Source organism: Loxodonta africana, chromosome 1, assembly GCF_030014295.1.
Source record: "Loxodonta africana isolate mLoxAfr1 chromosome 1, mLoxAfr1.hap2, whole genome shotgun sequence".
Taxonomy (NCBI): Eukaryota; Metazoa; Chordata; class Mammalia; order Proboscidea; family Elephantidae; genus Loxodonta; species Loxodonta africana.
In genome coordinates this window covers 211,405,701-211,433,149 of record NC_087342.1, presented here as the reverse complement: position 1 = coordinate 211,433,149, position 27,449 = coordinate 211,405,701, and the positions used below count along the sequence as shown (strand labels likewise).

General features: G+C 39.2%; 2 protein-coding genes across 3 annotated transcripts in view; both read left to right on the top strand.

The window, feature by feature from the left end:
• Positions 1-27,449, top strand: part of HIVEP2 (HIVEP zinc finger 2) — a 237,244-nt gene that overhangs the window by 28,304 nt on the left and 181,491 nt on the right. The gene's annotated exons all lie outside the window — the stretch shown is intronic.
• LOC135232453 (uncharacterized) overlaps positions 1-27,449 on the top strand; it is a 70,435-nt gene that overhangs the window by 28,818 nt on the left and 14,168 nt on the right. Inside the window, exon 2 of the mRNA XM_064291576.1 lies at positions 1,994-2,050. The gene's annotated coding sequence lies outside the window, so the exon portion shown is untranslated. The remainder of the gene's footprint in view (positions 1-1,993; positions 2,051-27,449) is intronic.

The window sequence follows — 27,449 nt, the reverse complement described above, 5'->3', positions numbered from 1 at the left end:
TGTACATTGCATTTTATTTCCTAAAGCTTAGTAGGTTTGGACAGGGAGTTTATTTGTAGAAGGCAGTAAGAACATACTTATAAAATCGAGTTTTGACTGGAATAATGATAAACTTATCAACACTACACAACAACAGCAACAACAACATCAATATAATAAACCACATTATGACATGGATCTCATTAGGGGCGATATGATTCTAGAAAAAAAAAAAGCCTATATATGAGAAGAAGATTATTGTGGACCTAAATTTGCTTAGAAGACACTTGTAGACAGTTCCTCATGTGAGCTGTGTGCGTAAAGTACCTTCCTGACCTACCCAATGAGAATCTAGTAACATTCACTTTTTAAGCTTTAAAGCACATTTATGGATCAGATATTAAAATATACGGCTCTGAAACTGGCAAAGAAAACCACTATCATCAGGGAGAAACAGAGGGCTATTTTATATATTTCACATAGAAGGCGTTTAACAGTATTGTTTTCTAATTTTCACTTGATTGACTTTATTTAGATCTTGTCTCATTAAAAAAGAGAGTTACAGTGGCTTACCTCAAAGTTCTCTGTAATTTTCACAAGCTCCTTTTGCTTGGGTTTTTATAAACCTAAAGTAAAAACACCCTGAAAATATATCGGGAGTCGAAAAACCAGTGTGAGTGAATCAAAGTGTCATTAAACCAGGAAGAATAAGGGGTTGGAGGCCGTCAGTTGGAGTTAACAAAAGACATTTAAATCAAGGCAGATGAATATGTTAAAAAAAAAAAACAAAACTGAATTGTGTGACCTAAAAGTAAAATAATCTGTAGGGAATCATATACTATGTATGTGTGAACTACAGATGTTTACATTTAAAAAAAAAGATGATGGGCATGGTTTATTCAGAGACCTCAGGCTCTGCCAGATAAATTGCTTTTATGCCATCACCGTTTTCTAAGTTATTGGAACCTGTAATGTGTCAGAGTTTGTTTATATATTGCTTGGTCACGGGAAAACATATTTATGTAAGTTAAGACCTTTCCATTAATTTATTTCACCTTTTATCTACATAGGTCTATAAACGTGTTAGTTCCCTTAAATTGAAAGTACATTATGTTGTGGATTGGTGAATAAGAAGTGGCTTTTAGAATGCTTTATTTTTACAGCTGTGCTTCAGGGGATCATGTTCTGAAGAGGTCAGCTGGGCATGACCTCATGGCCATGAATCTTGGGGGAGACGGTTCCAAAGCAGCCATTGGCTGCAGAGTGAAAGAGCCAATGCAGAACGTTCAAATGCTGTAGTTAGAATGTAGCTAGTCTGGTAATGCTTTGATAGTTAGCAGCAGCCAAATTTAAACCGGGAGCCAAAGATAAGAGGGCTGTGCAGGGTGGAAGGCACAGAGGATAGAGCTAGAAGGGGACAGTATCTGCATCCATGGAAGCCCTCTTGGTACTGTTGCAGTTTTAAATCTGACTTTGCTTAATAGAAAAAATACATAGGGGGATGGAGCGGAAGGGGTTGGAAAAAGAAGGTGTTGAGAAGGGAAGTAGACAGTTGTGGTTTCATTTCATCACTCCTATTGTTCTTATTAACATTATAGAAAAATATTAGGATTTTGAGAGTGTGTGAAAATGCTTAAGAAATGAAATGAAATGTGTTTATCCAATGTACAGGTATGATCATTTTTGGGATACGGCCTAGCATCGCTGTTGCTGTCTTTACTTTGAACTCCTCTGTACAACCATGTCAAAGTTTTTGGCAGCTGTTGGGTACCTGTATCATTCGAAGTTGCTTATAAAATTCTTATTTAATAAAATACATTCTGAAATAGTAACATTTTCTCATCATTTAGAAACACTGTGCTATGTTCCCCTTTGTTGTCACTGTTGACAAGAATGAGATTTGCTGGTTTGGAATTCCCATGCGCTCATACTTGTTGCCATCTGCTGTGTGTAATTCACACAGAAGTCATACATGTTCCTGCTGCTGAAGTGACTGCTGCTGTTCTTTTCCCAGTGCCATACCGAGACCTGCACTCAGAAAATTTGGAGGAACATTTTAAAATAGGGCGGGGTGAGTAAGTGACTCATTTTGATCATGTAATGTCAGTTAGTTATTTCTCTCTTTGGCATATTCTATTTTTCATATCAAGTAGGTTGATAATCTCAGAGAAGAGAGAATTAGTGATAAAACCAACAATATATTACATATGAAACAGTTATTAACTTTCACTGGCTCATATCTGGACTATTAGAATACGAGTAGGAAAGAAATTATCATCTAAACTGGATTTGAAATTTTGAGTGACCCAAGTCAGTAGTTGTTTGGGACAGCATAGCCAGCAACAATACCGTATTAGAACAAATGTATTTAATGTCTCACTGCTATCAAGTTGATTCTGACTCATAGTAACCCTACAGGACAGCGTAGAACTGCCCCCACAGGGTTTCCAAGGCTATAAATCTTTATGGAATCAGATTGCTACATCTTTCTCTCACCTGGTATAAGAGGCCAAGCTCTTAAAGAAGATTGGGAAGGGCTGGCTAAAGAAGAAGGACAACCAAAAAGAGTCCAGTGTCATACCATATAAGTGAGGTGAGAATTCAAGCAGATTCCCTCTTGTGTAAGGCCTTTCAGGAGAGGCAGTGACTATCAACACATGGTTCCCATTCTTACGCAATATTTATTTATTTATGCATTTATTTTGTTGTCGATGAGAATATACACAGCAAAATATACACCGACTCAACAATTTCTACATGTACAATTCAGTATGTAAATTATACTCTTCGAGTTGTACAACGCTTCTCACCCTTCTTCTCTGAGTTGTTCCTTCCCCATTGACATAAACTCACGGCCCTCTCAGGTTCTTATCTAATCTTTTGAGTTGCTTTTGTCACTTTGGTTGCTTATAGATAGTTTTGAAAAAAGCCTAATGCTCAAGGCAGACATTTTTTACTAGTTAAACTATTGTTTGGCTTTAAGAAGGTTTCAGGGTATGTTTTTGGTTTAAAGTTTAAAGATTATCTCAGGGCAGTTGTTTCAGGGGTTCATCCGACCTCCATGGCTCCAGAAGTCTGGATTCCATGAGGATTTTAAATTCTGTTTTACATTTTCCCCCTTTTGATGAAGATTCTTCTATAGACTCTTTGATCGAAATGTTCAGTAATGGTAGCCAGGTACTATCCAGTTCTTCTGACCTCATGGCAAAGGAGGCAGTTGTTCATAGAGGCAATTAGCCACACATTCTGTATCCTCCTCCTATTCTTGACTCTCCTTTTTCTGTTGCTCTAGGTGAATAGAGACCAATTGTTGTGCCTTGATGGCCGCTTGAAAGTTTTAAGACCCCAGGCACTACCCAATGAACTAGGAGGTAGAACAGAAGCACTATACACATTGTTAGGCCAATTAACTGAGATGTCCCATGAAACCATGATGCTAAATACCTCCAAACCGTCTTATGTCACATTTTAATATAAGGTAGACAGTATTTTTTGGTCCAAAGATGTCCAAATAAAGTGTTTATGGGTGTTGAGATGAATGTGAAAGATAGCAATAGTAAGAAGGCTTAGTGGGGAAGGAAAGATTGGGAAAAAAAATTTCTTAGAGGAGATGAAATTTGAAATGGACCTTGCAGACGGGATTCAGGATTTAAATTTGTGGAAGGTTGAGATGGAGAGGGCATGATGGGAGAAGAAAACCTGCATAAAGTCTTGATCTAGATAAGTGTTCTCAGCCTTTAAAAGTAGAAATTTGCCATATGAAATTTAGTACGAGAGCAACATTCCTATTGGTTCCCATATATATGGAAGGAGATATTAGATGTTTTTGTGTGTTATGGGGTTTTTCTTGGCATGAATGGGGCAGGGCCATACATAGGTTCAACTGATTTAGACAACAAATATTTATTCAGAACCTACTATGTGTCAGACACATTGCCAAAGGCTGGGGATACATCAAATTTTGATTAGTTGTTTAAAAAACATACCCACCTCCAATACTTTTACATCAACCATCATTTTAATGCACATTTATTGTGCTTTGGGTGAAAGTTTACAGCTTAATTTCTCATACAAAAGTTTATACACATATTATTATATAACCCTACTTGCAGCTTCTGTAATGTGACAGCACACTCCCCCTTTCCACCCCAGGTTTCCCGTCTCCATTCAGCCAGCTCCTATCCCTTTCTGCCTTCTCATCCCGCCTCTGGACAGGAGCTGCCCATTTAGTCTCGTGTATCTACTTGAACCAAGAAGCACACTCTTTACAAGTATTATTTTGTTTTACAGTCCAGTCTGATCTTTGTCTCAAGAGTTGGCTTCGGGAATGGTTTTAGTTCTGAGTTAAAAGAGAGTCCGGGGGCCGTGGTTCCTGGGGTTCCTCCAGTCTCAGTCAGACCGTTAAGTCTGGTCTTGTCATATGAATTTGAGTTCTACACCCCATTTTTCTCCTGCTCTATCAGGGACTCTCTGTTGTGTTCCCTGTCAGGGCAGTCATTGGTGGTAGCAGGGCACCATCTAGTTCTTCTGGTCTCAGGCTGATGAAGTCTCTGGTTCATGTGGCCCTTTTGTCTCTTAGGCTAATATTTTCCTTATGTTCTTCATTCTGCTTTGCTCCAGGTGGGTTGGGACCAATTGATGCATCTTAGATGGCCACTCACAAGCTTTTAAGACCCCAGACGCCACTCACCAAAGTAGGATGCAGAACATTTTCTTAATAAACTTTGTTATGCCATTTGACCTAGATGTCATCTGAAACCATGGTCTCCAGATCCTTGCCCCTGCTACTCAGTCCCTGAAAGTGGTTGGTTGTGTTCAGGAATCTTCTTAGCTTTTGGTTTAGTCCAGGTGTGTAGACTTACCCTGTATTGTGTGTTGTCCTTCCCTTTACCTGAGGTAATTCTTGTCTACTATTTTTTTTTATCTAGTTAGTAAATTTTCCTCTCCCTCCCTTCCCATCCTGGAAACCATCAAAAAATGTTTTCTTCTGTGTATAAACCTTTTTTGAGTTTTTATAATAGTGATCTCACAATATTTGTCCTTTTGCCACTGACCAATTTCACTCAGCATAATGCCTTCCAGCCTCATTCATGTTGTGGGATGTTTCGCAGATTCATCATTGTTCTTTATCTTTGCTTAGTATTCCATTGTGTGAATACACTATAATTTGGTTATCCATTTGTCTGTTGAGAGTACCTAGTTTGTTTCCATCTTTTTGCTGTTGTGATCAGTGCTGCAATGAACATGGGTGTGCATATATCTATTCATGTGACAGGTCTTATTACTCTGGGATATATTCCAAGGAGCGGGATTGCTAACTTGTATGGTATTTCTATTGCTAGCTTTTTAAGGAAGCGCCAAATCGATTTCCAAAGTGGTTGTACCATTTTACATCCCCACTAGCAGTGTATAAGTGTTCCAGTCTCCGCGTGATCTCTCCAACATTTATTATTTTGTGTGTTTTGGATTAATGCTAGCCTTATTGGGATGATATGGCATCTTGTTGTAGTTCTGATTTGCATTTCTCTAATGGCTAATGATCGTGAGTGTTTCCTCATGTATCTGTTAGCTGCCTAAATCTCTTCTTTGATGTAGTGCCTGTTCATATCCTTTGCCTACTTTTTAATTGGGTTATTTTTGTTGTTGTTCTTGAGGTTTTGCAGTATCTTGTAGAGGTTTTGCAGTATCTTGTAGATCTTACGGTTAGACACTGATCAGATATGTCATAGCTAAACATCTTTTCCCTGTCTGTGTGTTGTCTTCTTACTCTTTTGGTGAAGTCTTGTGATGAGCATAACTGGTTTTTAGGAGCTCCCAGTTTTCTAGTTTCTCTTCTAGTGTTTGTGCATTGTTAGTTATGTTCCGTATTCTGTTTATGCCATGTATTAGGGCTCCTAGCATTGTCCTTATTTTTTCATCCATGATCTTTATGGTTTTAGATTTTATATTTAAGTCTTTGATCCATTTTGAGTTAGTTTTTGTACATGGTGTGAGGTATGGGTCTTGTTTCATTTTTTGCAGAGGGATATACAGTTATGCCAGCACCATTTGTTAAAGGGACTGTTTTTTCCCCATTTAATGGACTTTGGCCCTTTGTGAAATACCAGCTGCTCATAGGTGAATGAATTGATGTCTGGATTCTCAGTTCTGTTCCATTGGTCTATGTATCTCTTGTTGTACCAGCACCAGGCTGTTTTGACTACTGCGGCTGTATAATAGGTTCTAAAATCGGGTAGTGTGAGGCTTCCTGCTTCGTTCTTCTTCTTCAATAATGCTTTACTTATTCCAGGCTCCTTCCCTTTCTATATGAAATTGATGATTTGTTTCTCCATCTCATTAAAAAATGTCATTGGAATTTGGATCCGGATTAGATCGTAGCTGTAGATTGCTTCAGGAAGAATTGATATTTTCACAGTGTTGAGTCTTCTGTCTATGAGCAAAGTATGTTTTTCCACTTAGGTAGATCTCTTTTAGTTTCTTGTGGTAGTGTCTTGTAGTTTTCTTTGTATAGGTCTTTTATGTCTCTGGTTAGATTATTCCTAAGTATTTTATCTTCTTGGGGGCTATTGTAAACAGTATTGATTTGGCGATTTCCTCTTGGAAGTTCTTTTTGTTGGTGTAGAGGAATCCAACTGATTTTTGTGTGTATATCTTGTATCCTGATACATTGCTGAAATCTTCTATTAGTTCCAGCTGTTTTCTTGTAGGTTCTTTGGGCTTTTCTCTGTATAAGATCATATCATCTGCAAATAGGGATACTTTTACTTCTTGTTTATCAATTTGGATGCCCTTTATTTCTTTTTGTGGTATAATTGCTCTGGGTGGGACCTCCAGCACAATGTTGAGCAAGAGTGGTGATAAAGGGCATCTTTTTCTGGTCCCTGTTCTCAGGGAGAATGTTTTCAGACTCTCTCCATTTAGGATGATGTTGGATGCTGGCTTTGTGTAAGTGCCCTTTATTATGTTGACGAATTTCCCTTCTATTCGTGTTTTGCCGAGAGTTTTTATCATGCAAGAGTGTTAGACTTTGTCAAATGCCTTTTCTGCATCAATTGATAAGATCATGTGGTTCATATCTTTTGTTTTATTTATGTAATGGATTACATTGATTGTTTTTCTAATATTGAACAATCCCTGCATACTTGGTATGAATCCCACCTGGTCATGGTGAATTATTTTTTTTGGTATGTTGTTGAATTGTATTGGCTAGAATTTTGTTGAGGATTTTTGCATCTATGTTCATGAGGGATATTGGTCTGTAATTTTATTTTCCTTTTTTTGTGGTGTATTCACCTGGTTTTGGTATCAGGGGTATGCTGGCTTCATAGAATGAGTTTGGGAGTATGCCATCCTTTTCTATGCCCTGAAATACCTTTAGTAGTAGTGGTGTTAACTCTTCTCTGAAAGTTTGGTAGAATTCTTCTGTGAAGCTGTCAGGGCCAGGGCGTTTTTTTTTGTTGTTGTTGGGAGTTTTTAAATTACCTTTTCAATCTCTTCTTTTGTTATAGGTTTATTTAGTTGTTCTACCTCTGTTTGTGTTAGTTGAGGTAGGTAGTGTGTTTCTAGAAATATGTCCATTTCCTCCAGTTTTTCATATTTGTTGGAGTGCAGTTTTTCATAATATTCTGTTAAGATTCTTTTAATTTCAGTTTGGTCTGTTGTGATATTACCCATCTCATTTTTTATTCAGGCTGTTGCTTCCTCTCCTGTTTTTCTTTTTTCAGTTTGGCCAATAGTTCATTGATTTTGTTGATCTTTTCAAAGAGCCAGCTGTTGGACTTGTTAACTGTTCCAATTGTTCTTCTATTCTCTATTTCATTTAATTCTGCTTTAATTTTTATTATTTCCTTTCTTCTGTTGCCCATGGGCTTGTTTTGCTGCTCTCTTTCTATTTGCCCGAGTTGTAGGGTTAATGTTTTGATTTTTGGCCCTTTCTTCTTTTTGCGTGTATGCATTTATTGCCATAAATTGACCTCTGAGCACTATTTTTGCCGTGTCCCAAAGGTTCTGGTAGGATGTGTTTTCATTCTTATTTGATTCTGTGAATTTCTTCATTCCATCCTTGATTTCTTCTATAACCCAGTTGTTTTTGAGCAAGGTGTTCAGTTTCCATGTATTTGATTTTTTTCTTTTCTTTTTCTGTTATTGATTTCTGCTTTTATGGCTTTATGGTCAGAAAAGATACTTTGTAATATTTTGATGTTTTGGATTCTGTTAAGGCTTGCTTTGTGGCTTAAAATGTGATGTATTCTGGAGAATGTTCCACATGCATTTTAAAAGAAAGTATACTTGGCTGCTGTTCGGTAGAGTGTTCTGTATAAGTCTATGAGATCAAGTTGGTTGATCGTGGCATTTAGATCTTCTTTGTCTTTATTGAGCTTCTTTTGGAATGTTCTGTCCTTCACCGAAAGTGGTGTGTTGAAGTCTCCTGCTATTATTGTGGAGCTGTCTATTTCTTCTTTTCAATCCTGTGAGAGTTTGTTTTATGTATTTTGGAGCCCTGTCGTTGGGTGTGTAAATATTTATTATGGTTATGTCCTCCTGGTTTATTAACCCTTTAATCATTGTATAGTGTCCTTCTTAACCTTTGTCATAGATTTTGCGTTACAGTCTATTTTGTCAGAGATTAGTATCACTGCTCCTGCTCTTTTTTGATTGTTGTTTGCTTGATATAATTTTTTCCATCCTTTGAATTTTTGTGTCTTTAAGTCTAAGGTGTGTCTCTTGTAGGCGGCCTATAGACAGATGTGTTTTTTTAATCCATTCTGCCACTGTCTGTCTCTTTATTGGTGCATATATTCCATTTATATTCAGCATAATTTTTGATAGGCATGAATTTAGTCCTGTCATTTTCATATTTTTTTTGTATTGTTGACAGTTTCTTTGTTCTGCTTAATTTTCAGTGCTGAGCCATTTTTCTTTATATGTATGTTTTTTCTTATTTTTCATTGTTGTTGAGTTTGTATTTGCTGAGTCTTTATTTTTTCTTGTTTTTTATTTTGATATGTAAGATTGTTAGTTTCCTTTTTGTTACTTTAATATTTACCTCTATTCTTCTAAGTTTAAACCAATCTTTTATTTCTTCATGTCTACTTGATTTCCTCTCCATATGAAAGTTCTATGGCTACATTATTTAGTCTCTCTTTTTTGTTTTAATGTTGTCGTCTTTTACACATTGATGTCTGTTTCCCTATTTTCAGTGTTTTAGCTTTGATTTATTTTTGCAACTTCCTTGTTGGATTGACGTCTGGTTGTTCTGTCCCGTGTTCTAGTCTTGGGTTGTTAACTGATGTTATTGATTTTCTAACCAGAGATCTCCCTTTAGTATTTCTTGTAATTTTGGTTTGGTTTTTACAAATTCCCTTAACTTCTGTTTACCTGGAAATGCCCTAATTCTGCCATGATATTTGAGAGACATTTTGCTGGATATACAATTCTTGGCTGGCAGTTTTTTTCCTTTAGGGCTTAATACATGTCATCCCATTGCCTTCTTGCCTGCATGGTTGCTGCTGGGTAATTGGAGCTTAGTCTTATTGACTCTCCTTTGTAGGTGACTTTTCGTTTATCCCTAGCTGCTCTTAAAATTCTCTATCTTTGGTTTTGGCAAGTTTGATAACAGTGTGTCTTAGTGACTTTCTTTTGGGATCTACCCTGTGTGGGTTTTTTTTTTTTTTTTTAATTTTTATTAAGCTTCAAGTGAACATTTACCATTCCAATTAGTCTGTCACATGTAGGTTTACATACATCTTACTCCCTTCTCCCACTTGCTCTCCCCCTATTGAGTCAGCCCTTACAGTCTCTCGTTTCGTGCCAATTTTGCCATCTTTCCTCTCTCTCTATCTTCCCATCCCCCCTCCAGTCAAGAGTTGCCAACACACTCTCCAGTGTCCACCTGATTTAGTTAGCTCACTCTTCATCAGCATCTGTCTCCCCCCCACTGACCAGTCCTTTTCATGCCTGATGATTTGTCTTCGGCGATGGTTCCTGTCCTGTGCCATCAGAAGTTCTGGGGAGCATTGTCTCTGGGATTCCTCTAGTCGCAATCATACCATTAGGTATGGTCTTTTCATGAGAATTTGGGGTCTGTATCCCATTGGTCTCCTGCTCCCTCAGGAGTTGTCTGTTGTGCTCCCTGACAGGGGAGACATCGATTGTGGCCAGGCACCAACTAGTTCTTCTGGTCTCAGGATAAGGTAGGTCTCTGGTTCATGTGGCCCTTTCTGTTTCTTGGGTTCTTAGTTGTCGTGTGACCTTGGTGTTCTTCCTTTGCCTTTGCTCCAGGTGGGTTGAGACCAATTGATGTATCTTAGATGGCCGCTTGTTGGCATTTAGGACCCCAGGCGCCACAATTCAAAGTGGGATGCAGAGTGTTTTCATAATAGAATTATTTTGCCCATTGACTTCCTGTGTGGGTTTTGATGAGCTTCTTGAATAGGTATTTTCTCATCTTTCATGATATCAGGGAAGTTTTCTGCCAACAAATCTTCAGCAATTCTCTCTATATTTTCCATTATCCCCCCTCTTCTGGTACTCCAATCAGTCATAGGTTATTCCTCTTGATAGAGTACCACATAATTCTTAAGGTTTCTTCATTCTTTAAAAATTCTTTTATCTGATTTTTCCTTAAATAAATTGGTGTTGAGTGCTTTATCTTCAGTCTCACGAATTCTGACTTCCATTGCCTCAGTTCTGCTCCTATGACTTTCTATTGAGTTGTTTAATTCTGAAATTTTATTGTTAATCTTTTAGATTTCTGTTTGCTGTCTATGGATTCTTGCAGCCTGTTAAATTATGCTCTTGTATAACCATTTTATGTTCCTCTGTTGCTTTGTCTGTGTGTTCCTTGGCTTGGTCACCATTTTGCTTAATCTCCTTCCTGATCTCTTAAAAAGCTCTGTGTGTTCATCTTTTGAATGCTACCTCTGGTAATTCCAAGACTTTCTCTTCCTCTTCCTCTGGGAGGTTTCATTGTTCTTTGTCTTGGTCACTTGCTGAAGCCATCATGGTCTACCTCTTTATGGGTTTTGATATTGACTGTTGTCTCTGAGCCATCAATGTTATTATATTCATTTTTATTTTTATGTTTGTTTACTGTGTCCGAGCTTCTTGTTTTGTTTTGATATGCCCAGATAGGCTGGTTGTGTGAGGTACTTTGCTTATTAGTGTATTTGAAGCTCTCAAGTCCTGTCACCAGGTGGTTAGAGCTGTTACTAGATATGTGAACCCAGGAGTTCGTTTACTTTTCTTGTGTGGATTCACCTCAGATGTCCAGGTTGTCAGTCACCGAGAGTGTGGTGCAGGCTCTCATTTATAGCTCTAGACGGGCATGGCTATGTAGGGGTGACTGGAGTAGCACAGGTATCTGGCTGCAGTAGGGGGTTATGTGCTGAGCAAGGTAAGGGGCTGATGACTGCCTCTGAGTGCTTGTGTGGAAAGCGTGTCCCTGGTCCATAGAGAGCATAGGTGGGTTGGTTTTGCAGCCAGACTTCGGGCACCCAATGCTGTTGGTTGTAGGGACTGGAGGCACCACTTTTTCTCTGGCCCCTGTTGGGAGTGGCTAGGTGGAGTCGGTGGAGCCACCAGTCCTCAGGCCCCTGATGTGAGTCGATGAGGACCCTGCATAATGGGCAGGGAAGTTTCAAATGTATGGAATCCGCCACTCCCCATTAGCCGTTGCAGGTAAAAATAGGCTTCAAGTATATATACCCTGTTGTACAGTGCTTCTGAGGGCCTACCGTGTTGAAATCAGCCCACTTGGGTCTAGGAAGGAGTGCAAGGCATTCAAAGTCTGTGGACCCCTTATACCTGTGCCTAGGCAAAGGGGCTGTGCCTGCCCTGAGTTCCTGGCTTAGGGGAGCTGGCAGATTACTTTTTCCTGTTTTTTATTTTGTTATCTCTCCATAGCCAGGAGAATGGCCTGAGCCTGTGATGGGTCCCACTTTTTGCCCCGGTGGGGTGAGGCAATCACTGAAGCTGGAACAGACAGGAACAGAACGGGGAGAGGGTGGGTAAATGGGAGAGATACTTCCCAGAGGGAGGAAGTTCTTTTTTTTTTTCTTTTATCCCAGAAGGTATTACACTCAACTTTTGTAGATTCAGCACCGCTTATTACTGGTTCTGGACGCATGAGCAGACTGTCTGCTGCTTGGTTTCTCCAGGTGTGGAAAACAAGTCCTGAGTGCTACTGCTGGCCTCAGCCCGTAAGAGCAGGCTGATCCAGGTGCATGGTGCCAACCAGGTCAGGCCTGGCGTATCCTCACTGCTTCTGAACTGTCTCTCCCTCCCTCTGCCACTAAGTCCACCTCAACTTTGTTTTTGATGTTTAGGGATCCTAGATTGTCATATATGATTGGTTCATTTGTTTTTTTCAGTCTTTGTTGTAAGGGGGACCACAGGAAGTATCTGACTACTCCACCATTTTGGCTCCGCCTCTGTTATTGTACATTTTATGGGTAAAAATATGAGGATTTTCTCTTAGGATGGCTTCCATTTTCAGAGTCATAAATTTAATAATAGTAACTAACAAAAACTGAGCAGCTGATTCAAGGCCAAGCACTATTTTAAATACCTAAGTAAACTAATTTAATCTTTGCCCAAACTATATGAGGTGGACACTAACATATAGACTCCGAAGCATTTGATATATCTCTAAGGAAGGAAAATAGAGCTTCCAATTAGTTGAAAGATCCCAATGATAGTAGGACACATTCTTATTTCAGAAATGTTAAAATATGAAAAAAAGATGCCTTAGAATTGGCAGGTATTTTATAGTGGCATATGATAACTGTAGTTTTTCAGATGAGGAAATAGAGGCACCAGGAAGTGAAATAGCTTGCCCAAAGTTACACACTGATATAAAACAGAGCCCAGGTTCTAACCCAGCAGGCTGACGCCAGGGACGAGGTCTTAACCATCACACCCCACTGCCTGTACCTTGGCTGCAAAATCTGAGTACATCTCAAATGCCTTCTTGCGTTTACTCAGAGCCTGAGAGTGTGTCAGGCTCCTAGTCAGACCAAGTTTTGGGAGTTCATTGCAGTGGGAAAGGTGTGTGTAGAGGTGAAACTTGCTGCTGGGTGATTTGGATGATTAAGGGCTTTCACTGTCTTTTGCCGCTTTTGGTTTACCAGGTGTGTTAACGATGAAGACAGGTCATCATGATCAGCAAAGAGATAGGGGAGATGGTGAGGCTAGGGCAAGAGTGGTGACTCTTCTGTGGAAAATGATACACCGTGAGCCCTGTTCTAAGTTTCATTTCCTCCAGATGCCACACTCAGCACCCCCTCATCTTTATCATGAATCTCCCGATTGCCATCAGTTGTGTTCTCGCTGTTTTGCTTGGTTTCATTTCCTGTGAAATTACCTTTTCTGTGTTCTGAGGTGGCCCTGAAGGTATCTCTAGCTTCCAGGGCTTGTGGGAAAGTGTCCAGAAGCTTAGTCAAGTATGGGAGACTGCATTAAAGTTGACTAAATACAACATTAAGCTGTGCACATATAGTAACTTCTCCACTTTTACGTTTTTCTTCTTTGTAGAGCCATCCACGGGCTCTTCCATGGATGTGTGGTTTTTCCCATTTTCAATCAGATGTGTTTTTTTTTAATTAAATATCTTTCATATTTCAAATACTTTGGATCTATCCCAGTGATAATATGAAGGGAATTTACTTTTTTTAGTGAACCAGGAGTAGCTCTCAGAGTAAAAGTCAAAGTTCTCATTGGGATCCCAAGACTTGAGTTTTTCAGGATGATGTAGCTGCATGAGGAAGAACCGAGTTGATATAAACTCTTAGAAAAGCTTGTTCTATGCTGAGCAGTTGAGTTCCCTTAGGTCACCGTGAGTCCTGGTTTAGTTCCTCTGCACAGGGGTAAAGGTCCAGCCTCTGTAGGCTGGCTGATGATAGTGTGCTAGCTGAGTACATTTTTGGTCCCACTTCTGAAAAAAATAATTTGATTTTTCTCCTTCTCAACCTGCAGCACCGGCAATATTTCCACCCAGGCATTTGCCCCTTAGGAATGATCACAAAACCTTACCGTGCTTTGGAAACCCTTCTTATTTCCTTTTATGTGTACATTTTTATTTCCTTACGAGTCCCTGGGTGGTGCAAATGCTTTAGCTCTTGACTACTAGGTGAAGGGCTGACAGTTTGAACTCACCCAGAGGCACTCTGGAAGACAGGCCTGGTGACCTGCTTTTCAAAGGTCACAGCCTTGAGAAACCAATGGAGCAATTCTACTCTGCACGCGTGGGGTCGCCATGAGTTGGAACGGACTAGATGGCAACTAACAACAACATTTCTATTAGTAGTATGTTCTACCTTGTAATCTTTTAATTAAGAATAAGTTGTTGTTACCTGTCATCGAGTTGGCCCCGCACTCATGGCATCCTGACCCTTTGTGATCCATGGGGTTTTCACTGGGTGGTTTTCAGAAGTAGATCTCCAGGCCTTTCTTCCTAGTCGATCTTAGTTTGGAGGCCTTGCTGAAAACTGTTCAGCATCATAGTAACACGCAAGCCTCACCTGACGGATGGGTGATGGCAGTGCATGAGGTGCATTGGCCAGGAATTGAACCTGAGTCTCCTGCATGGAAGGCGAGAATTCTACTACTGAAAGATCACTGCCCCCAATTATGAATATACCCTGTATTTATGGAACTCTTCCTGGGTCAGGTGGTGAGGGGATGCGCAAATAAATCTGACCTGCTAGCCTTGAGGAGCTAACAGCAGGGAGTTGAATATGCACATAACTATCAAACCAGATAAAAACAAACTTGAGAAGAGAGGTGTGATGTGCTAGAGGGATTAGGGATTTCTGAGGAGAAAGACATGAGTTTCTACCAGAGGGGCTTGGGAACGGGTAATGATCAGTATTGCTAGCGTGTATCTAGAACTAGGTGTAAATATCACTTGTACATATTAAGATGTGTAGCTGTGTTTCAGAAAGACTGTTACTCCAGGGCAGCGTTATAAAGTTGACCTCAGTGATGATGGAAATGTTCTGTATCTGTGCTGGCTACTCTGGTAGCCACTAACCAGATGTGGCTATGAAGCACTTGTCATGTGGCTAGTGTAGCTGAGGAATTAAAATTTCTAATTTTATTGGGTTTTAATTAATTTGAATTTAATTTACACAGCCACATGTGGCTCCTGGATGCTGTATTAGGCAGGACAGCCAGTGGATGTATAAGTATCAATAGTTCAGTGTGGCAATTTTGGATAATGATTTTTATCGTAGATCAAAGAGACTTCGATTGACTTTTACTTTTTAATGTAATTTGCTATAAGTGCTAGCCCTGAAGGGAATATAAAAACGCAACAATCATTAATTAGGAAATAATGAGCAGTTAAATTACTCAGTGACACCCCTTCCACACACTCGCTCCTATGTATGTGAATGTGCACACTCACAAGTACGCACGTCCCTCCCCACCCCCTGCCCCTCCACTCTCTGGCTTTTGAAGTAAAGGGAGAGAGAAATATGTTCTTTGAATGACTTGCTGTTTGGAAGGACAGGTACTATTATCATGAATGAATTAATAATTCTTTTACCGGGGGCAATGTCAGGCAGGACACAGAAGAGTCCCTGATGGAAAGAAAGAACCTGCTCTGCCAATAAGAATGCTGCAAAATAGTCTCGGATGATCCTTTGTTTCCTTGCCTATAAACTGGGGATAACGATACCTTCTCTGTCAACCTCAGAAGATAATACATATTTGTAAAAGATTCTTCCCAGGGAGAGTTTTCCAAACCAAGATCTCAGCTTTTTCTAATCCTGTACCAGAGCATTTCTCCTTCTCTCTGGGTTGACTGCGGTACCCAGAGATATGGTAACGCAATATTCTGCTTGATCTCACATGCCCTTCAGCAATCCGCAAACCTGTTCAGAGACCCACACTTGAAACTCTCCCCTTTTAAATCTTAACCAAAACTTGTTTTGAGAATCTTCCTTTATGAGTCCTAACTAGATGCAGCTCAGTCCTTGACTCTGGCCCTCTCAGTATTTATATACTCACTGTGGTTTACCAGGAGCTCTGGTGATGCAATGTTTAAATGCTTGGCTGCTAATTGAAAGGTCAGTGGTTTGAACCCAGCAGTTGCACTTCGAGAGAAAAGACCTGAAGATCTCCCGTAAAGATTTAGAGCCTAGGAAACCCTATGGGGCAGTTCTACCTTGCCCTGTAGTGTCACTGTGAATTGGGAGTCACTTGACAGCACACAACAATAGCAACTGTTAGACATTAGACTACTAACTGAAAGGTTGCCAGTTTAAACTCACCCAGAGGCACCTCGAAAGTAAGGCCTGGCAATCTGTTTCTTGAAAATCCTATGAAGCAGTTCTACTGTGTCTACATGGGGTTACCATGAGTCACAATCCACTCGACATCAACTGACAACAACAACACATTACTCATCCCCTCCCTCTAAATGCTGCTTGTATTTATTTTTTAGGCTTTTTCATATGTCTGTGCTTTTATCTTCCTGATTAGAATGGAAGCTCCCTGGCAGAGGTGGCCTTTAAGCTTTCTTCTTAAACATTTTTAAACTTTGTTTTATCCAGTGCTTTGCAGAGAGTGGCACTCAGTAAATGTTGCAGACCAATAATAAAATCGAGGACTTGAGTCTCAGAGGCTCAGACTGACATCTTCAATAAGCATAATTTGATTATTTAGCCCAGTGCTTTCAGGCTTTAGCGTGTACCTCAGTCTCCCAGGGTTCACGGACTCTATAAATATGATTCACTTGGTCTGAGATGGGGCCCGAGAAACCTGAATTTTGAGAACAAATGAGGTAATTCTGTTGCAGGTGGTCTGAGAAGCACTCTTTGAGAAACACTTGTGTACATATTGCCATACCAGTTCTACTGGGCACTGGTTCAGTTCTGAGGACTCCGATTAAAGAAGAGTTCTCTGCGAGCAGGGTTGTTGCTTCCAGTAGAAGAGGAGGGGCTTTTTGTTTTTGTTTTATGAGCAAATGAAAGAGTTGGTGGGGGAATTTTATGGGTAAAACGTTTGTTTAAATGGTCTTCTCAAATGCCTTCCTGGGTCAGTGGGATAACTGACATATATCAGAAAGAAGAAATGGATAATGCATGAATAACTTTATTAAACCACAATGATATAAAGCATTTATTACACCTTCACTCAGAGCTTATTTGTTCTTATTTTAGGCTCGATTTTAACAGGCTTGATTATCTGATCTTCTGTAGAGAAGATTTGAAACCGTCCATGAGATGGACAATGAATGTCACTCATGGTAAAGGGTGTCACATTGATTGCAAAAGTAATAGCTGACAGTCTGAAAGTGCGGGAGGAAATAGAGGAACTGTAAAATCAGAAGCAAGATCTTCAAAAGGCAGAGCAAGCTGTAGGCCAATGGGGGCACTGCAGAGTGAGGGAGTAAGCAAATGCGTGCGTTCCAGTCTCTTCAGAAGGTGTTACTGAATGACTCCACTCTGTAGTAGCTATTTGCTGATCATTCTCCTTAGAGCCTAACTGCCAGCAGGGCTGAGACCATGCTTGTCTACCTGACACTGTCTCTCCAGGGCTCAGTGTAGTGCTTGTCTCACAGGAGAGGCTTCCTAAGAAATTTTTTTAGGAAATAGATGTAAATAAAAAGATAGAATTGTTATGGTAATCTCTGTTCATGATGATAACCCTGAAAAAAAAAATTTTGATTAAGAAGAGCGGTAAGTACTTTTTATACTTTGAATACACACACACACACACACACACACACACATATGTTCATATACATATGTACACACATATACATATTTGTTGTTGGGTGCTGTGACTCTTAGAGGCCCCCTGTGACAGAGTAGAACTGCCCCATAGGGTTTTCTTGGCTGTCATCTTTACATACGCAGATCGCCAGGCCTTTTTCTAGTGGAACCACTGGGTGGGTTTGATCCACCAACCTTTCAGTTAGCAGCCCAGTGCTTAACCTATGTTCAACCAGGGCTCTGTATATATATACGCATATACATACACATATATGTACACACACATATACACACTTCAAATGTTTGGTATGTGAAGGCTTGTCTTATATTCTTAGTATGTAGTTCATTCCCCAATAATTCAGCCTACTCTTTGTTACTCTTCAATATTGTTGTCGTCTCCCCTTCCTTGTTTATATTTAGATTGTCTTAAAATGTATGGGATTGATTTTTCAGATTATAAATGCACATATATATATAGTCATATACTAAAATGCTTTGAGTAATCAATATACACTATACTAATGCACAGCATATTTAAAGTCTTCAAAGGTATTCAGTAGATAGATACGCTAAGACAGAAATCTGTGGATATCAATTTCAAGGTGCCTCTTTCTGTCCTAATGCCTAGTTCATGTTTTATATGGTTAGTCATCCTTTAACAGATCATCATGGTTAATGATACATCTTGGGGCATGATACATCTATGAAAAATAGATATTTTGACATGCATACTAATTAAGAAAAGGCATATTATGCGATAGGAAGACAGGTGAGCTCTAGATATTAGAGGAAACTATTTAGATGTCTCTAAAATGGTATTCCTGCTCTCCGTGCATTACAGATTTGTGTTCTTTGAAGTTTGCTTTTTAGTAGACTTGGTTAACTCAAAAAGAAAACTTATTTTTGATATTGTATAAAACAGGTTGAATTGTGCTTTGTTCTAAAAGTTTATTTTTAATTTGTTGAGGAACTTGTAATTAATTTCTTCAGGGGATCTTGTCTTACAGGAGGGAGGAAGAGGTAAAGAGGAAGGCTTCTTTTTTTCATGGGTACATTTTTGGTCTTAGACAACATTTTGAAATAAGGAAAAATGTGTCTTTGATATTGACATCCAATCACTCCGCACCCCCTCCTCCCTTCCCTTTGGTGGACCTGAAGCACAAAGCTGTCAACATTTAACCCTGAATCTCTGATAGAATCTCTGATAGCTATATTCTATTCCAGTCCAAACTACTCCCTCAGTCTTTTTTGGTCCCTGAATTATCTCTATTTCCTTTCCAATCAAAAGTCCCAGCTGACAATTATTTAAGCACCTGTTTTGACTTTGACACTGGGCTAGGAACTGTATAGCAAGAACGGTGAATCCTATGTTATCCCTGCTCTTAGGGCGTAGGCAATCCAGTACTGATAATAAGATGGGTGTATAACTAAGTAATTATTCTCAGAGACAGAATATGCGTTAAAGAGGGCTCGCCAAATGAAAGTTCAGAGAAAATACTACAGCCAGTTGTGGGAACCAGGAGCGGTTTCATGGAGGATGTGGGCCTTGAGGAACCATCAGCATCTTTTGAAGCACAAATGGAGTCAGGATGTGTCATTTTCAGTGAAGAAAACATTACAAGTGAAAGTAGGGCCACCCCACATGGCTATCCAAGACTTGGGTATTGTTAAACTTTTGAGGGCACCCTTCACACAGACTGTGATGTAGATGGTGATCCTGTAGGCATGTAGCATAGTGGCCATGAGTGAAGGGCAGGAGGCAGGAAATGTGCAGGGGCATGATCAGGGAATCGTAATTAGTATACCACCACCACCCATTGCTGTCGACTTGGTTCCTACTCATGGCGACTCCATGTTTCAGCACATAACTCTGCTCCATAGGGTTTTCAATGACCATGAACTTCTAGAAGCAGATTTCCAGGCCTTTCTTCTGAATCACCTGTGGGTGGTTTCTAACCACCAACCTTTTGCTTAGTAGCCCAATGCTTAACTGTTTGCACCACCCAGAAACTCTTATAAGCCTGGCCCGTATTGTGATGGGCCTTAAATGAAAGGATGAAGTTGTTTTATCCCTCATATTGGATTGTTGGGCTAAAAGGTCTTTAAGACCTCCATAACTCTGACATTCTGTAAATTTTTTTTTTTTTTTTTTGGGGGGGCTAAGCAAGATTTTGGAGCAATGGAGTTGCTCAGAATTTCAGAAGATTAATAGTTAGTTAGCAATGTATAGGGTGAAACGAATTGAGAAGCTACTAGACTTGAGGTGTGTTTAAAGTGGCTTTGCTTCTGTAGGATCATCAAAGTGAAGTTGGAAGAATACATCTAACTGGTTCTCTAGGGTCACAAGTTTAGCCCCAGAACAGTCCTGGCCCACCCTGGCCTTGATACTATCTTCACATCTTTCATTTGACACCAAGACTTCATTGCTTTGATCTCTCAACTTGCATCCTTATTATTAAGCTTCACCAGACTTTGAACTTTCAGCTTTTTTCCACCACTCTACACTCTCTCCTCTCTCTCTATATCATGTGCTCTCTGCTTGTACTTTTGCCGGTGGACTTTTTTGGATTGGTCTGCAACTCTGCTGTGAACTGCTCAGTGGACAGCCTGTTGATCACGTTCGTTTCTGAGTTTTGACTCTTCTTTAGTTCCAACTCCATGAATCAGGAGCTCAAGAAAGAGGCCTGTAATCAGTGTTATGAGACTACTGGAGTAAGGTACAGACAAAGTAATGAAGCTCAAATTACAGGAGTGAAAATGAAAATTCACTCATTCATTCATTCTGAGAATAGTTATTCAGTTCACTTAGGGTAAGCACGGGCTTTTGTCTCTCTAGCTAGTCCTGTTTTTACTTCTTTCACTTTTTCTCCCTTCAAATTCTCTAAAAAGTTTAAGATTTTTCACAACAGCTGAGCCTCTCTGGGGGTAACAGCAAGACTTGTGGTGGTGTTAGAAGGCGACAGCCCAGGGATAGCAGCAGCTGGTTTTATTTTTGGTTTTTGTCAGGTGTTTGTAAGTTGAGAACTGCCTGTGTTCAAACAACGTGATTTGGTAGTGTGCTATGAACTCCTGTAGGAATAATGGATGTGAAACAATTAAAAGAGTAAAAACGAAGTATCCCCAACCTGACATGCTAGATAGTAAGCTTTTTAAAAACCTGGGAGTGGATTTATGGCTCAGAGAATATGGATATGCTATGAATTGTTCACAGCTCATTTCGTGTAAAATGTGAGTTTTGCTTTGGTTACAGAGATTTGGCAGTTGGGGAACTCTCCTGTGGAATAGTTGTTGTTTGATGGTAGGTACTGCTTGATGCATTTCAGGAGATTTTATTTTGGGGCTGACTGTTCTTGTCGTTAGGTGCCATTGAGTCGGTTCTGACACACAGTGATCCTACGTACAACAGAATGAAACACTGCTCAGTCCTGAGCCATTCTCACAATCGTTTCTGTTTGAACTCGTTGTTCAAAGTATGACTAGATTACTATAATTCATTTCTTTTTGTCCAGTTTTTTCACTTATCACATACTTGTTGCCATTGAGTTGATTGTGACTCATAGTGACCCTATAGGACAAAGTTAGAACTGCCCCATAGGGTTTCTTGGGCTGTACTCTTTATGGAAGCTGACTCTCACTTCTTTTCTTCCGAGGAGCAGCTGGTGGCTGGTGCTCGCAAATCACTGACGTTTCAGTTAGCAGCCAAGTGCTTAACCACTGTGCCACCAGGGCTCCTTATTTATCACACAAGCAATAAAAATACTATATTACAAATAAAGAAAAGACAAAGAACCATTTGATCACCTTTTACAGTGTATTGACTTGTATTGTAACATTTCACTGTATACTCTTCTAAAGTGTGTTCATATTCACACATTTGAAATAGTTATGATGGTGATATTGATACAATCTTTATTTACATGATCATATTTTCATAAACACTTTTCCATTTTGCTAATTTCTATTAATGATCACAGTTTTCTTAAAATTCCCTTATTCCTGAATATTCAATTTTTCCTGTGCGATTACCTGTCAAAGGGTGTAAATATTTTTATTACACATGGTCCGTATTTTCACATCACTTTCTATTTTTATCACAACCACACCAAAGTAAAAGTTTTCACTGCATGGTTGCTTTGGTTTGCATTTCTTTAATTAGTGACTTTGCTTTATTAACTGCATTTCTTCTTCTGAATTGGTTTGTCTTTTTTTTCTAATTTACTTCATACGGTCTTGATTAAAAAAAATAAGTTTCTATGGATTTTTAATATACCATAAATGCTTATTCTTCTTATATTTCGTTCTAACATTCCCCAATGTGATTTAATGTTCATTTGTTTTGTTATTTTATATGTTTAACAATTTTAACTTAGTCTTATCTGGTTTATCTGTTTCTGATTCATTTCTCTTGAATATTATCAAAATTTAAAACAATTGACAAAGTTCCTAAAAAATACTAAAAAGCTAATGGAAGATTGTTAACTCTTTAAATAGTTTTAGAAGATAAATTGTTACATCAGACATATCATCAAATAAATGGGTAAATGATTAAAATTATTATTAAGAAAATATAACTCAGTTTTAATAAACCATAAAGAGGAAAGACTCATGTTTGCTGCATATTCATGACATTCCAGGTCACTAGGTGGGAAACCATAGTTGCCCATGGTTATTTAACTGATAGATAATAATGAAATTTAACTGGCGCAGTTATAAAGGCTGAGAATGAATGTTGGGGAAGTCTGGAATTGAAAAGTAAAAACAAATGGGTAATAAATCACTCTTAGAGAATGATCTTGGTTGTAGCTTTACATTTTTAATATCTTCTCTATTGGTAGAGATGTTCTTCTGAGTGGGACTTGTTCTCCTTTGAGGAGGGAGCCAGAGAGGGCTATTTCTTTCTTTGATCATGAATTTCATTGACTTGCCGTATTTTCATTCAGAAAGAGGGTATGAACTAATATCCACACTGAGTTAGGATTTAAACCTGAGTACAGGACCAGGGAGTGTTTCATTGCTATACATAAGGTCACCAGGAGTAGGAGCTGACTTGATTACAATTAACAACCCTGAAAGGAATTTTTTTAGTTGCATGTGTGTGATGGTGTTTGGAATAAAATAGCACTGTGTTCATCAATGATTCTGTACTTGCAGTATTTTCTCATAGCCTTTATCTCACCTTGTCAAGTTGGATGTCCTGTCATTGAGCGTGAACAACAGATTCACAGAAAAAATATTTAATATATTATTGAAAGAAAGTATATGTGTCACTGTGAGCTTTTACTCCAGCATGATTTCAAAATGTTAATTACTAAGTTTTCCAGTAAATGATTTTTAAAGAGAAGTTCATAATAGAGATTGATAAATCCTGTTGTTGTTCCGACTCACAGCGACCCTATGTACAACGGGTGTTGTGCAGTCCTCACAGTAGTTGCTATGTTTGAGCCCATTTTTGCAGTTTTTTTATGTCAGTTCATCTTGTTGAGGGTCTTTCTCTTTTTCAATGACTCCCCTACTTTACCAAGCATGATGTCCTTATCCAGGGACTGGTCCCTTCTGATGACATGTCCAATGTAAGTGAGATCACCATCCTCGCTTCTTCTTAGACAGGTTTGTTCTTTCTTCTGGCAGTACATGGTATATTCAATATTCTTCACCAACACCATAACTCAAAGGCATCAGTTCTACTTTGGTCTTCCTTATTCATTGTCCAGCTTTCGCATGCGTATAAGGCAATTGAAGATTCCATGGCTTGGGTCAGGCACACCTTAGTCCTCAAGGTGATATCTTCACTTTTTTAACACTTTACAGGTCTTTTGCAGCAGATTTGTGCAGTACAATACATTTTTGATTTCTTGACTGCTGCTTCCATGGGTGTTGATTGTGGATCCAAGTAAAATGAAATCCTCAACAACTTCGATATTTTCTCTTTTTAACGTGATATAGCTTATTGGTCCAGTTGTGGGGATTTTTGTTTTCTTTGTGTTGAGGTGTAATCCATTTTGAAGGCTGTAGTCTTTGATCTTCAGTAGTAAATGCTTGAAGTCCTTGTCACTTTCAACAAGCAAGATTGTGTCATCTGTATAACCTAGGTTGTTATTGAGTCTTCCTCCAGTCCTGATGCACGTTCTTCATATGGTCCAGATTCTTGTATTATTTGCTCATTACACAGATTGAATAAGTATGGTGAAAGGATACAACCTTGATGCACACCTTTCCTAATTTTAAAGCAGGCAGTATCCCCTTGTTCTGTTGAAACCTGTATATAGCCTCTTGGTCTATATACAGGTTCCACATGAGCACAATTAAGTGTTCTGGAATTCCCATTCTTCACAATGTTATCCATAATTTGTTATTATCCACCCAGTTGAATGCATTTGCATAGTCAATGAAATACAGGTAAACGCCTGTCTGGTGTTCTCTGTTTTCAGCCAGGATCCATCAGACATCAGCGATGATATCCCTCATTCCAGCTCCTCTTCTGAAGCTGGCATGAATTTCTAGCTGTTCCCTGTTGGTGTACTGCTGCAACCTTTTCTGAATTATCTTCAGCATAATTTTACTTGCAGGTAATATTAATGATTTTGTTTGATATTTTCCACATTCTGTGGAATCATCTTTCTTTGGAATGTGCATGAATATGGATCTCTTCCAGTCGGTGGGCCAGGTAGCTAGCTGTCTTCCAAATTTCTAGGCGTAGATAAGTCAGTGCTTCCAGCTTTGCGTTCAATTCCTGGAGTCTTCTTTTTCACCAATGCCTTCAGTGCAGCTTAGACTTCTTCCTTCAGTACCATCAGTTCTTGGTCATATGGTACCTCCTAAAAGATTGAACGTTGACCAGTTCTTTTTGGTATCGTGAGTCTGTGTATTCCTTCCATCTTTTTTTGATGCCTCCTGTGTTATTAGTTTTTTTTGCCCATAGAAAACCAAACCAAACCAAATCTGTTGCTTTTGAGTACATTCTGACCTATAGTGACTATATAGGGCAGAGTAGAACTGCCCCACATGCTTTCTTGGTTGTAAATCTTTATGGAAGCAAACGGCACATCTTTCACCCACAGAGCCCAGGTGGTGCAGTGGTTAAGCACTTGACTGCTAAGTGAAAGGTCTGTGGTTTGAACTCACCAGCTGCCCTGAAGGAGAAAGATGTGGCAGCCAGCTTACTTAAAGGTTACAGTGTTGGAAAACCTATGGGGCAGTTTTTGCCCATAGAATTTTTCAATATATTGCAACACGAGGCTCGAATTTTTCTTCAGTTCTTTCAGCGTGAGAAATGCTGAGCGTGTTCTTCCCTTTTGGTTTTCTTTCTCCAGCTCTTTACACATTTCATTGTAATACTTAACTTTGTCTTCTCGCGCAGTCCTTTGAGATCTTTTGTTCAGCCCTTTTACTTTGTCGTTTCTTGCTTTTGCTTCAGTTGCTTGATGTTCAAGAGCAAGTTTCAGAGTTTCTTCTGACATCCATTTTGGTCTTTTTTTTTTTTTTCTGTCTTTTTATTGACCTTTTGCTTTCTTAATGTACGATGTCCTTGACATCATCCCTCAACTTGTCTAGTCTTCCGTTATTAGTATTCAGTATCTCAAATCTGTTCTTGAGATCGTCTCTAAATTCAGGAGGAATGTACTCAAGGTCCTTCTTTGGTTCACCTGGACTTGTTCTAATTTTCTTCAGCTTCAATTTGAGTTTGCATATGAACAATTTATGGTCTCTACCACAGTAGGCCCCTGGCCTTATTCTGACTGGTGATATTCAGCTTCTCATCATCTCTTCCCACAGAAGTAGTCGATTTGATTCCTGTGTATTCCATCTGGTGAGGCTCACATGTGTAGTCACCTTTGATGTTGTTGAAGAAAGGTGTTTGCAATGAATAAGTCATTGGTCTTAAAAAATTCTATCAGGTGACGTCCTGCATCGTTTCTATCACTAAGGCCATATTTTCCCACTACTGATCCTTCTCCTTTGCTTCCAACTTCTGCATTCCAGTCATCAGTAATAATCAATGCATATTGATTCCATATTTGATCAATTTCAGAGTGCGGAAGTTGGAAATCATAAGCCATATTTGGGGATAACGACGGCACTGGATAATAGAAGGAAAAGAAGTGGAAAACAAAACTAGAACATGTGTCTTCAAATTCATCCATGTAATTTCCTACTTCTTTATTTGGAGGTATTTGTCAAATGTGTTACCTGAAATTCACACAGTGTGAATTGGGCTTGTAAGTCTAAAAGCTACTAAAAGTTCGAGTTTTATGTCTGTATGAAGCTTTACATTGATATTTAATGTAAAGTGAGTGAGCTTGCATCATTTTGCTCAGATTGTGCATCCTTCTCAGTCCTCATTGCTCATCATGGTGCTGCCATTTTCGCTCCTTGTGTGTAGAGCAAAATGACTAAGTGTTAGGATACTTTCAGTGGAAGAGATCTTCAGACGTCCATTTAAAGTAGCATATTGTTGTTGAGATGTGATTTAGTTTTGGGTATATTGTACTTTGTTTTGCTGGAATAGACAACAATAAAGCAGGAGGAGTGAAATAGACAAGAAAGGTGATCATTGTGTACTCTATGAAGGCATCATTGGTGATAATACCTTAAAAAAAGAAAAAAGAATTCATGAGAGTACTGCCATAGCAGTGATTTCATCTTTTTGTTTTGTTTATTATGCCTTGAAATCAGATCTCAGAATCAGTGTGTGAGTAAATGGGAAGTACTTGAGTCATTTACCCTGATTATTGAGACTTCATGCAAGTGAAGTGCTGTGTCTGGAGGCCCTATATAAGTGAAGAGCTATGTTTTATTTCAGAATTTCTCTCTCGAGAGGGATCATGAGCCTGTGAGTTATTACTGTTGTTGTTATCAAGTGGCATAGATGAGAGGCTTAACCAATGAAATGATCATTTCGAATATACATTCACTCAAAGGGAAGGTCATATATGTTGACAGTATGTTCTCTGGTCTGAAAATACCATCTGGAAATTTTCACATCAGTATTTAAAGTGTCCTCAGTGGGCATTTACAGCATTTGCTTGGGTACAGCGCTTATGGTTAAATAGCCCAAAGTCTTCAGTTCAGTGTCTGGTTGATGTTGTATTGTACAGTAGTAATTCTGCAAGTTATTTCTAATAAAAGGGAAAACACTGGGGAAATGACCTGTTTACTACTCTCAATTTTACAACAAGGGAACACTGTGAAAGTTTCAAAGTAGCTTCGGTAGGTGAGCTGTTCTGCTCCCTCCCCCAACCCCAACATCCTGTTTCATCTCAAATATTTATCATTTTATTCGTTGGTTTTCCCCCCGCCTTGTGGGCTGTTGTGGTTCCTGTTACTCTGCCAAGAGGGTTGAGGAATGCCTACCCACAGGCAGCTTGGGGTATCTGGCCAGGGTGCCCAGAAGGTCCTGTAGCTGGCTGACAGTGAACTGTAGGCACTGCTGTGCCACTGAAATAGACGTAGAGTAAGCCTGCTTCAATAGTTGTCAGCATCATCCATTGATAACAGGCATCTTTTTGCTAGTCATGGTGAAAAAATGCATACAGTTTGAGGTAAGAAAAAACCTAAAGTTTATATCACCTAGAGATGTTATTCTGATGTTTTTTGGAAACATCAGAATCAAAAAAGGAGAAAAATTACTATCTAAACAAAATTGCTATCTAAAAAGGCCCATCTGTTCGAGTGCTTGGGTAACAGTTTTGAAGAATGGTCTGATTTACCTGAGAAGTTCATTTCATATTCATTATTTAGTCACTTAAAAAC